Source organism: Sciurus carolinensis, chromosome 11 (genome assembly GCF_902686445.1).
Source record: "Sciurus carolinensis chromosome 11, mSciCar1.2, whole genome shotgun sequence".
Lineage (NCBI taxonomy): Eukaryota > Metazoa > Chordata > Mammalia > Rodentia > Sciuridae > Sciurus > Sciurus carolinensis.
Window position 1 is genome coordinate 71,702,636 of NC_062223.1, and position 10,949 is coordinate 71,713,584.

At 40.0% G+C, this 10,949-nt stretch overlaps 1 pseudogene; it reads left to right on the forward strand.

Annotated features, from left to right (window-relative positions):
- The first annotated feature begins 5,425 nt into the window (after positions 1-5,425).
- Positions 5,426-10,725, forward strand: LOC124959527 (olfactory receptor 52L1-like; annotated as a pseudogene).
- Positions 10,726-10,949: the final 224 nt, after the last annotated feature.

Here is a 10,949-nt window from a genome sequence, read left to right on the forward strand (position 1 = left end):
TTAGCTATTCTAGGTTTTTTATTCTTCCAGATGATTTCATAATTGCTTGCTCTATTTCTGCGAGGTACATCATTGGGATTTTAATTGGAATTGCATTGAATCTGTATAGCACTTTAGGTAGTATAGCCATTTTGACGATATTAATTCTGCCTATCCAGGAACATGGGAGATCTTTCCATCTTCTAAGGTTTTCTTGAATTTCTTTCTTTAGTGTTCTGTAGTTCTCATTGTAGAGGTCTTTCACCTCTTTTGTGAGATTGATTCCCAAGTATTTTATTTTTTTCGATGCTATTGTGAATGGAGTAGTTTTCCTAATTTCTCTTTCTGAAGATTCATCACTTATGTATAAAAATGCATTGGATTTATGAGCATTGATCTTGTAACCTGCTACTTTACTGAATTCACTTATGAGTTCTAAAAGTTTTCTGGTGGAATTTCCAGGTTCCTCTAAATATATAATCATGTCATCAGCGAACAGGGATAGTTTGAGTTCTCCTTTTCCAATTCGTATCCCTTTAATTTCTTTGGTTTGTCTGATTGCTCTGGCTAGAGTCTCAAGGACGATGTTGAATAGAAGCGGTGAAAGAGGGCATCCCTGCCTTGTTCCAGTTTTTAGGGGGAACGCTTTCAGTTTTTCACCATTTAGAATGATATTAGCCATGGGCTTAGCGTAGATGGCCTTTATAATGTTTAGGAATGTTCCCACTACCCCAATTTTTTCTAGTGTTTTGAGCATGAAGGGATGCTGTATTTTATCAAATGCTTTTTCTGCATCTATTGAAATAATCATGTGATTCTTAACTTTAAGTCTGTTGATATGGTGAATGACATTTATTGATTTCCGAATGTTGAACCAACCTTGCATCCCTGGGATAAAACCCACTTGATCGTGGTGCACTATCTTTTTAATATATATTTGTATGCGATTTGCTAAAATTTTGTTGAGAATTTTTGCATCGATGTTCATTAAGGATATTGGTCTGAAATTTTCTTTCCTTGATGTGTCTCTGCAGGAAATAGTTAAAATCAGAGCCGAAATCAACGAAATCGAAACAAAAGAAACAATCGGAAAAATTAATAAAATAAATAGTTGGTTCTTTGAAAAAATAAATAAAATTGATAAACCCTTAGCCACACTAACAAAGAGAAAGAGGGAGAAAACTCAAATTACTAAAATTCGGAATGAACAAGGAAACATCACAACAGACACGAGTGAAATACAAAACATAATTAGAAGCTATTTCGAAAATCTATACTCCAACAAAACAGAAAACCTTGAAGACATTAACAAATTTCTAGAGACATATGAACTACCTAAACTGAATGAGGAGGACATACACAACTTAAATAAACCAATTTCAAGCAATGAAATAGAAGAGGTCATCAAAAGCCTACCAACAAAGAAAAGTCCAGGACCAGATGGGTTCTCAGCCGAGTTCTATAAAACCTTTAAAGAAGAGCTCATTCCAATACTCCTCAAACTATTCCATGAAATAGAAGAGGAGGGAACCCTACCAAACTCGTTCTATGAAGCCAATATCACCCTGATACCTAAACCAGACAGAGACACATCAAGGAATATATTTTATTGAAGAAATGAAATAAACCATTGTCATCACAATTATATCACAAATACTGCTTTCTTTACTATCATCACTAAGACTGACATCTCCTTAACTTAGCCTTGTCAAAGATAATTTCAAGTGATGGTATCTTGTACACTGCAGAGGTACTGGAGGACATGAATACTGTTGTAAGACAGACTCACTAGTTGTGCATAAGCATAGAACAAACAGAAAATAATGGCATTTGTCTTCCTTCTTTCTTCTTTTGCTCCCCTTTCTTTTTTTTTCTTAATTATTTTCTTTCATGTCTGGATATGTAGCAGGCTTTCAATGTGATGGTGAGATGAAATTGAAAATGCAGCAATTATGATAAAATGTGGTAGTGCCCTGATAGAGACTGGTTTCAAGTCATAGTGGTTCAAAATCATAGAGAACTAATCTTCATTGGAGGGTGAGTGGCAGGAGTGGGGCATGGACTGGATTGGGTAAAAAGGCCTTTATGTATGAGCAAGGTTTAGAAGAGCAGGGGCCTGCACTGACAGGTGGGTAGGCAGAGAGTTAGGGCTAAACTTCCTGTCCCAGGAAGCGGAGGTCTGCCTCAAATATTTCTCTTAAGTAGTTCCTGTTTTATGCCATATACTATGATCCCCTTTTCCTCTTTAAATATTAATCTTCAAGATTATTAGCAAGAAGATAATTCTTGAAGGCAGAAAGTGGAGACCCACATTCTCCTTGCAGTTGTTCCATGGGACAGAGTTGAACAACAATCTCAGGAGAGGTGGACTAGCCACAGGATTGCAGGGAAGCCTTCTTTAGATGGGTGCAGGATTGAATGATGGGCACCACAAGGGGCTTAGAGGTCTCTAAGTGCTCTGAGGAAAATAACTGTGAACAATTCTACTTTGAATATGTTTCGTTAATGAAAAATCTTGTTCATAAGGGTAGCTCCTGTGTTTCAGTTATTATTCCATGGTACCTTGAGTCCTTGAGATAAAACTTTGCACACATATTCTCTAATGTTCACAAAATGGAGAGCTGATGTCATCATTATTTTCACTTTATGTCTAATGAAAATGTCATACCTTCTATTAAGTAGGAACCACTTGTTTTCTCATATTTCTTTTCTATATCTGATTTGGTGGAAGAGTTTAGTGTGCTTGTTCCCAAGTACAATTTTCACTTCTTTCCTGTAAAAACAGACAAGCAAACAAATAAGCGCAGACTGGTGCTTCTTCAATGTTCATGCCATTCACGTATATTATTTTCTACCACTCCCAGTTAATTTTTATCTCTTGTCATTACTCTTCTTCCTTAAATGATGACATGGTCAAAATCTATATTTTGATCCCTGTGGGAGATATCAGTATTCATGTGGATGACCCATTGACCACTCTGGCTTTTCATGTCCCTGATTTCTTTATCCCCAAAGGTCCCTAATCCATCCATCCATTCCCATGACATATACTTGAACCTCTCTAGAGAATGCTGCATTTGCTTCCTACCCATTCTCCTTGGATGATGTTTTGTTAATGAAAGTCTGCTCATGTCTTAGTCTTTTGCTTAAAATCCATCATGACTTTGCACAGCTCTTTAACATGGCCTAAAAGACCCTGTGTGCACAGGTTCCTGCTTACACAGTAGTCTGAGTTCCTGAGTACTATAATCCCGAATTTAAAAAATTCTTTCAAGTCTTTGAAAATATCAAATTCTCTCTCTTCTTGCCGTATGGAGTTTGTACCCTCAATCTACCCCACACCTCCTTTCACTTTAACCAGTTCTTCTAGTTGCTGACTTGAATTAGGGGGATCTTTTCTGAGCTCCCCAGTCTAGAAAAGTCTACGTATTGTACACTCTTAACACTCTGTAGGTTTAATTTCCTATACTTATAACTACTATTAATTACTTATGTGATCATGTAGTTAATATATATATCATCTAGTGACTCACAGGATTGTTTTACCATATTGCTTACTTTTTTCAACATCTAGTGGAGTACCTGGAGTTGGTAGATATTTAATACAGATGATCCTTGATTTACAATGGGATCACATTGCAAGTTGAAAACATAAGTCAAGGATTTTTTTTTCAGTAGTAGAGACTGAACCCAGAGGCACTCTACCATTGAACTGTACATCCCAACCCCTTTTATTTTTTATTTGAGACAGTTTCTTGCTAAGTTGTCTAGGCTGGTCTCAAACTTGTAATCTTCCTGTCCTAGCCTCATAAGTCATTAGGATTACAGGCCTGCACCACCATGCATGGCCATCAAATACATATTTAATATAGCTAACCTATTGAACATCCTAGCCTAGTGACATAGTGCACTGTAAATATCAGCTCTTTCCTTTTGTGATTGCGTGATTCACTGCTGCTACCAACACCAAGAGAGAATGTTTTATTATGTATTCCTAACTGGGAAAAATCAAAATACAAAATGTGTGGTTTCTACTGAATTCTTAGCTTTTTTTGCACCACTGTAAAACTGAAAAATTGTAAGTCATAGAAAATCTGTATTTATTGAATGAATGAATAAGGTTTGTACCAGCTGTGAATGAAATACTTGTTGACTGGATGAATGAGAGGATTGTGCAGTGTTCCCAAGGAGAGATAGCCACCTGCCCTTGAAGTGAAGGATGATGTGGTAGCTACTTTAGTCCAGAGGTGGGACTGAGGAAAGAGTTTCTTGGTGTTGGGGAAATATGGTAGAGGAGGATTCAGTGCATCTTGTTGGGGGTTTCCTGGGCTGGACTGATAAGCCCTATTTATCCCACACTTGCTATGGAAAGGAGGTTGGGTGTCCTTGAGTGTGTCACAATGCTACAGAGAAGAAGCAAATTGCTTCTGAGGCAGGCATCATCTTTCTTAGTTTGTGTTCCCAGGAAACAGACCCTGAAACTGATTTTTACACACAGGAAGTTCATTGTGAAGTATACAGGGGAATGACGCCTGTCAAATATTGAGAGAAGCAGGATGGGCAGAGAAAGAAACTCAACTGTGACCTCATTTTCTCAAATGCCTCATCTAACCCAGTGGGATACCCTCCTGTGACTCAGTTAAGGGTTTCCAGCAGTCAAGACTCCTAAGACCTGGAGGAACAAGAGAATTGAAATACAGTACATATTAAAATAATTACTGGGATTTCAGGTTGTTCTAGGACAAGGAGAAGTCTGAACTCCAGAGCAGTTTGGAATTTCCCAGGTCACTGAACAGGAGGTTTCTAGCATAGCCCTCAGGATGTACAGGATGATGTATGGGTCATAATTAACAATGGGCATAGGTGAGACTCTGTTTAGGTGTAGGTGCCACTACCTGTTCTTCCCTTTCTGCCCAACCACCCATCCCTGAGGGCAGTATCCTTGGTACCAGGTGCTGTCTGCCAATCTTCAGGCTAGCTTTGACTTTGCCCAGGTGTGTCTGTGAGTCCTCTGGGAACTGCTTATTGATAATAACATCCTACCCTCCCAGTGCCTTGTCCACAGTCACCATCCCTACTTTGGATAAACATCAAGAATGAACTTTCAAGGTAAAAATGAGAGAACCATCAACGAGACAGTGCATAGGATTTTAGGTGTGGAAATGAGATCAGATTTGGGGCTTATTGTTTGAGGGAAGCCTGTTGGGAGCTAACTTTTGTTTTACCTCACAGCCCTTGTGATGGGCCTTATTTCTTGGCTTGGTTAGTGTGGTTCAGAGTCTCCTAATACTCTGGTTTAATATCTTAGTTTTAATTCCTCCTGAGACAGAATAGTTATTTTCTCCAGGTCTGACCTGGCACTGACAGAGAGAGTCAAGAACACAAAGAGAGATTAGAGGAGGACACATTGCTGCAAGCTAACCTGTGGGTTTACAGATGCCGATAGATGTCATTAAACCTTCGTGGTCATCCTGAGCTCAGTTCCCAGGACATTGAGCATGATCTTCGGTCAGCATTCCTCACCAGCACATACAGTACGTGAGGACATAATCCTATACTAGTCTTGCCAGGTCTAGTACTCATGTTTCATATCGTTGGAAACTTTAGCTGCATAGACCTTGAGTAATGTGTTTGGTTTTCTCTCCAGTGTTCAGAGACTGCTGTGCAGCCTTCTAAATAAATTACCCGCTTCATCATTGGTAGTCCCTAGCTAGTGCAGAAAGACATCATGGAGACTGAACTGTAGTCTGGGAATCCCTGAAACTGAGCAGGGAGGGTGCAGTGGAATCTTTCTGAGTCTGGGCATTTTTTCTTTTTCTAAATTCTCTCTGTGTTGCTGAGTATCTCTCAAGGCTAACTTAAGACTAAAATGTGCATTTGGTAAGGACATCCAGAGATTAGGGAACAGTGCACTGTCAGGGCATATTGTTTTAAAATTATCTATGTGTCCCAGATTTGTTATCTGGAGGTCTACTTCTGAATGCTTGACTTTTATTTTCTTCCTCTACTATTAGGGTCATTATCATGGACACATTGGTTCTGTGCCCTCCTCTAGTATCTGTCCATGTTCTTGTCTCTCCCTTTTTCTCACTCTCATGGAGTCCTGGTCACTGTTAAGAAGATTAAGGAGAAAGGTCACATTGAAGAAGAGACCCCCTTTCTGCTTAGTGGCAGAAGTGGCTGCTCCTGATCACAGGAATTTCCTCATTTCCAATACACATCTGGGGTTCCATTCTAGCTTCTTAAGGCAGGGAGATTCAGCAGGGCCTGTTCTGTCACAAAGCATCCAGAGTATCTCTTAGGGTGAAGGAAACTGAGGCTCAGCTAGTTCTTCCGTCAAGAGATTCTCCACTGTCTGTTACATCATTCTTGTCCCTTAAGTTGAGCCTCTGCCTTGTCAAGTTCCCACAATTCTTATTTCTCTTAAGATTCTCGTATATTTATTCATTTATTCTTTAATCACATGGATGTTTATTTAGCCAACGTTACTGAGTACCAACTAGCTTCTAGGCCCTTGTGAAGTTTGTCCTTGGACTGCTCCAATAGGAAGGCATCATCCCTACTCTTCAAGGACTGACAACTGACTGGTTTTACAGTGTGAAGTAATCAATGCATTAACAAAGCAGTGAAGAGACTGTGACAGGGAAGTAAAGGAGCCATGTCCTACTGTCTTACAGAACTGGAGTACAATTTCATAGGAGAGAGGCTGCTTGGATTGAGTTTACATAACCCAGTAGGAGTTGAGCAATGTTAGTTCTTTGCTAATCAATCTCTTTGCTTCCTGGTCAGAGAGTTAAATGCATCTTCCCCTTAGGTTCCTGGGAATAAAGTTCCTTCTTCTTTTCCTCTAAGGAACACAGAGGGAATCTCTTGTTTACTTTAACAATTAACACTTAACAGCAATTTTAGGCTTTTACTGTAGGCTCAGGAGTCACACAGGACAAAGAAGAGGCAGGTTGCACACAGCACAAGCATCTCTGCTTCCCTTGTACACAGAGGTGGGTTTAGCTTCAGTGCTCCATGGATGCTGCTTGTACTGAAGCCATGGCACCCTGCACAAATGTGTAGCTACTCTTTCCCTTCTCAGCTAAGACGGGAGATGGGCTTAATCTCATGGCAGAAGAGGGTAACTAAGAAAGGTATCAGCTTTCTCACTGTGTGAAATGTTAAGTACTGAAAGGTGAATTTTTGTATAACTATATGATTCACCTTGGGATCTCAACAGAATGTCACTGCACTTTAAGCTGATTCTGAAAGAAGAACAAAGACTGGGAGATACATGCCCACCAGGCAGATCAAAATTTTATTGTTATTGTTTCAGAGTTTGGGGCAATATTATAGCCATTATTGATTTGGGAAAAAGGCACACTGAATGATCTATGAATGCATAGTCCACAAGAACTGAATCATTCCTGATTATCTTTACATATACGTGTGTATAACCCCAACACAGAAAAACATTATTTCAGAGTGTCATCTGTCTTTTAAAGCAAATGTATAGACAACAGCGTGTGTAGTTTCAGATATTTTGTTTGGTCCTTTAGGGGTTAATCAAATGGTTAAATAAAACACCTGTTTATTTGGTACTTGATGTTTACATGAGGGTGACAGAGACTGAGTTATTATATCTTCATGAGAAGAGACAGATATATATATAAATTGGAAACAGGAGACAAAGAAAAAAGAAATCTGTGATCTCATAGTAGGTCATCCCTTATTATTAATTTTAATAATAGTAACATAATTTATAGAATGACTTATGTATCAAGACTTCACAGGTAGCATTCATGTGCTATTTATTATAAACCTGTGAATTGATCTTATTTATCTTACTATCAGATAAAGTAATGAAACCTTTCAGAGTTAAGTAGCCTGCCAAAATTTTATTCCTTGAATATGAAATGAACAGTTTACACCTGAATCAGTCCCCAAAGTTTGTATTTTTCCCTTCTATATTGTGAAGTGTCCACCATGACAACTTGTGATTATTTTTTCTTTTTTTTTTATTGTAAACAAATGGGATACATGTTGTTTCTCTGTCTGTACATGGCGTAAAGGCATACCATTTGTGTAATCATAAAGTTACATAGGGTAGTGTTGTTTGATTCATTCTGCCATTTTTTCCCTTCCCCCCCTCCCCCCCCCCCCCTTCCCCCCCTCCCCTCCCACCCTTCCCCTCCATCCATACAGTCCCTTCCTTCCTCCATTCCTGCCCCCTCCCTAAGACAACTTGTGAGTGATTACCAAGTTTAATGAAATATGATCCTTTCTGTTGAAATAAACCATTAATATATTAAAAGGGTTTTAACAGTAGTGAAAAATCAGAACATTATGGATTAAAAGAAGGATGATCATAGAATAAAGAATTCCTAACCTAATGAGCACTGCCTAACACAGTCAGTGAATCTTCCTGAGGGGTGGCAGAGAGTGGACTCAGTTCCGTGGATAAGCAGTATCAATTCAGATAAATGAGGAAGAAGAAAAAATACACAAAAGGAATATACAAAATAGAATGGTCTATTCTAATCCAGGAACATTAGCTAAAACAACATTAGCTAAACAAACATTAGCTAAAACAAAACATTAATCCCAGGACCATTAGCTAAAACAAAACACACATGTGGGAACATGTTAACTGTAAGACAAAAGTAATACACAGAACAATCTTCATATGAATCAAAATAAATAAAATTATTTTTAAAAACCTTCATATGCCTGTCCTAAAAGTGTGATTTTTGTTTCATACATGAAATTCATGAAGGGATTTTAAACCATAGGAGTAACATGATGACATCTGCATTTTAGGAAAAACCCCCTGACTTCAGGGTTGAAAGTGGACTGGGGACAGACCAAAAGCTAAGGCAGAAGGACCTAATACACAGTCCAGGTGAGAGAAGTTGGGAGTGTGAACTGAGACTGTGACTTTGGGGGTTGGGAAAAAAGAGTGGCTATAAGAGATACTGAAAATAAGTCAAAGGAATTGGTGAAGGGGCAAAAGGGATGAAAGATGAGAATGAAAAAAGATAGTTTCCAATGTTCTAGATCAGGTTGGAGAGGTAGATAGAGGTATAATTCCCCCAAAATACTTGACAAAACATTGAGAAGATTTGGGAAGGACAGGCAAGTTCTTCAGGCTTGAATATGTTGATGCATAGTCTGCAGTGAAGAAAATATAACTATCTTTTGTTTCAGAAAGATATTTGACTTGTAAGTTGGAAGAAACGAAAGTATTTAAATAGTTAAAAGCATGTGAATTGGTGAACTCAAATCGAGATATGTACAATATTATGAAAGGAAGAGAGGATGGAACCCTGGAATCAATCTCTAATAAGATGGAAAAGATGGTGGGACTGGGGTTGTAGGAGGAACAACTTAGAGTGCTACATCATGGAAACTGAAGGAGACTAGTTTCAAAAGTAACAGATTGACTTATTACACCCAGAGAATGAATAAAGAGAGTTCTTTTAAATGGACGGTTCTGAAATACAAAGAATTGAATGGTAACGTGTAAGCATCTCTCCCAAAGGCAGCATGTGGTTTATTCTAATCTCTGAATAAAACTAGATTTATTCCTAATTCGCACATGTGGAAGTCTCACCTGTAAAGAGATCATCTCTAGAAAAGGGAGATTTTTTTCCCCCTTGTATCTAACTTCATTCCCTTGTCTTGCAGTTCAGTACTTTTATTCTTCTGGGTGGAGATGGCAGCCAGATCTGGACTATGTGGTAACATATCAGAGTGGAAAAATCATGGTCTTGGTTTTCTTTCCTTTTTTCCTTCTCTGAGCCATTGATGATGGCCGTTAGCAATTCCAGCTGGAGGCTGCCCCAGCCTTCTTTTTCCTGGTAGGTATTCCATGTCTAGAGGAGAAGTCAGCACTGGATAGCTTTGCCTTGGGTGTCCTTTATGTCCTTGCTGTGGTGGGCAACATTACCATCTTCTCATCATCTGGGGTGAAATCATCCGTGCATCAACCTATGTACCTCTTCTGTTGGCCATGCTAGCTGCCATTGACCTCGTCCCTGGCTTCCTCCACTGCACCCAAAGCCCTTGCTGTGCTCCTAGTCCACGCTCATGAGATTGGGTACATAGTCCTGCCTGACCCGATGTTCTGCTCATCATGCATTCTCCTCCATGGAGTCTGGTTGTACTTGTGGCCATGGCTCTGGTATCGGTATGTGGCCATTTGCCATCCTCTGCATCATCCACCTCCTGCAATCCAGGGGTCATAGGGGCCATCGGGGTGGCAGTGCGGTGCGTGGATTAATCTCCTCATCCCCTTCCCCATCCTGTTGCAGAACCTTATCTTCTGCCAGAGCACGGTCATAGGCCATGCCTACTGTGAACATATGGCTGTGGTAAAACTTGCCTGCTCAGAAACCATCGTGAACCGAGCTTATGGGCTGGCAGTGGCACTATCTGTGGTTGGGCTAGATGTCCTGGCCATGGGGTTTCCTATGCCTTCATCCTGCAGGCAGTGCATGAAGGTACCAGGGGGCGAGGCTCGACTCAAGGCTTTAGCACATGTGGATCTCATGTTTGTGTCATCTTGGTCTCCTTACGTCCCTGGATGTTCTCCTTCCTCACTCACCGCTTTGGCCACCATGTACCCCATCATGTCCATGTCTTCTGGCCACACTGTACCTCCTTGTGCCACCTGCCCTCAATCCTCTTGTCTATGGGGTAAAAACTCGGCAGATCCGCCAACGAGTGCTCAGGGTGTTCTACATTAAAGGATTGATCTGAACCCATTCTAATTACTTTCTTCAGAGTTTCTGGCCACAGACACAGCTGAGAACTCATGGCTAGTATGGACTATATCAACAGAGGCCATTCTACAGTGAACAGTCCTCCTAGTCCTACTAGTCTCATGCTAAGAACACCCTACAGGCATTTGGCTCCAGTCATTGGGATGTATCTGGATAGCTGGATTCATGAATATTCCCCCATACACACACACACCCACACAC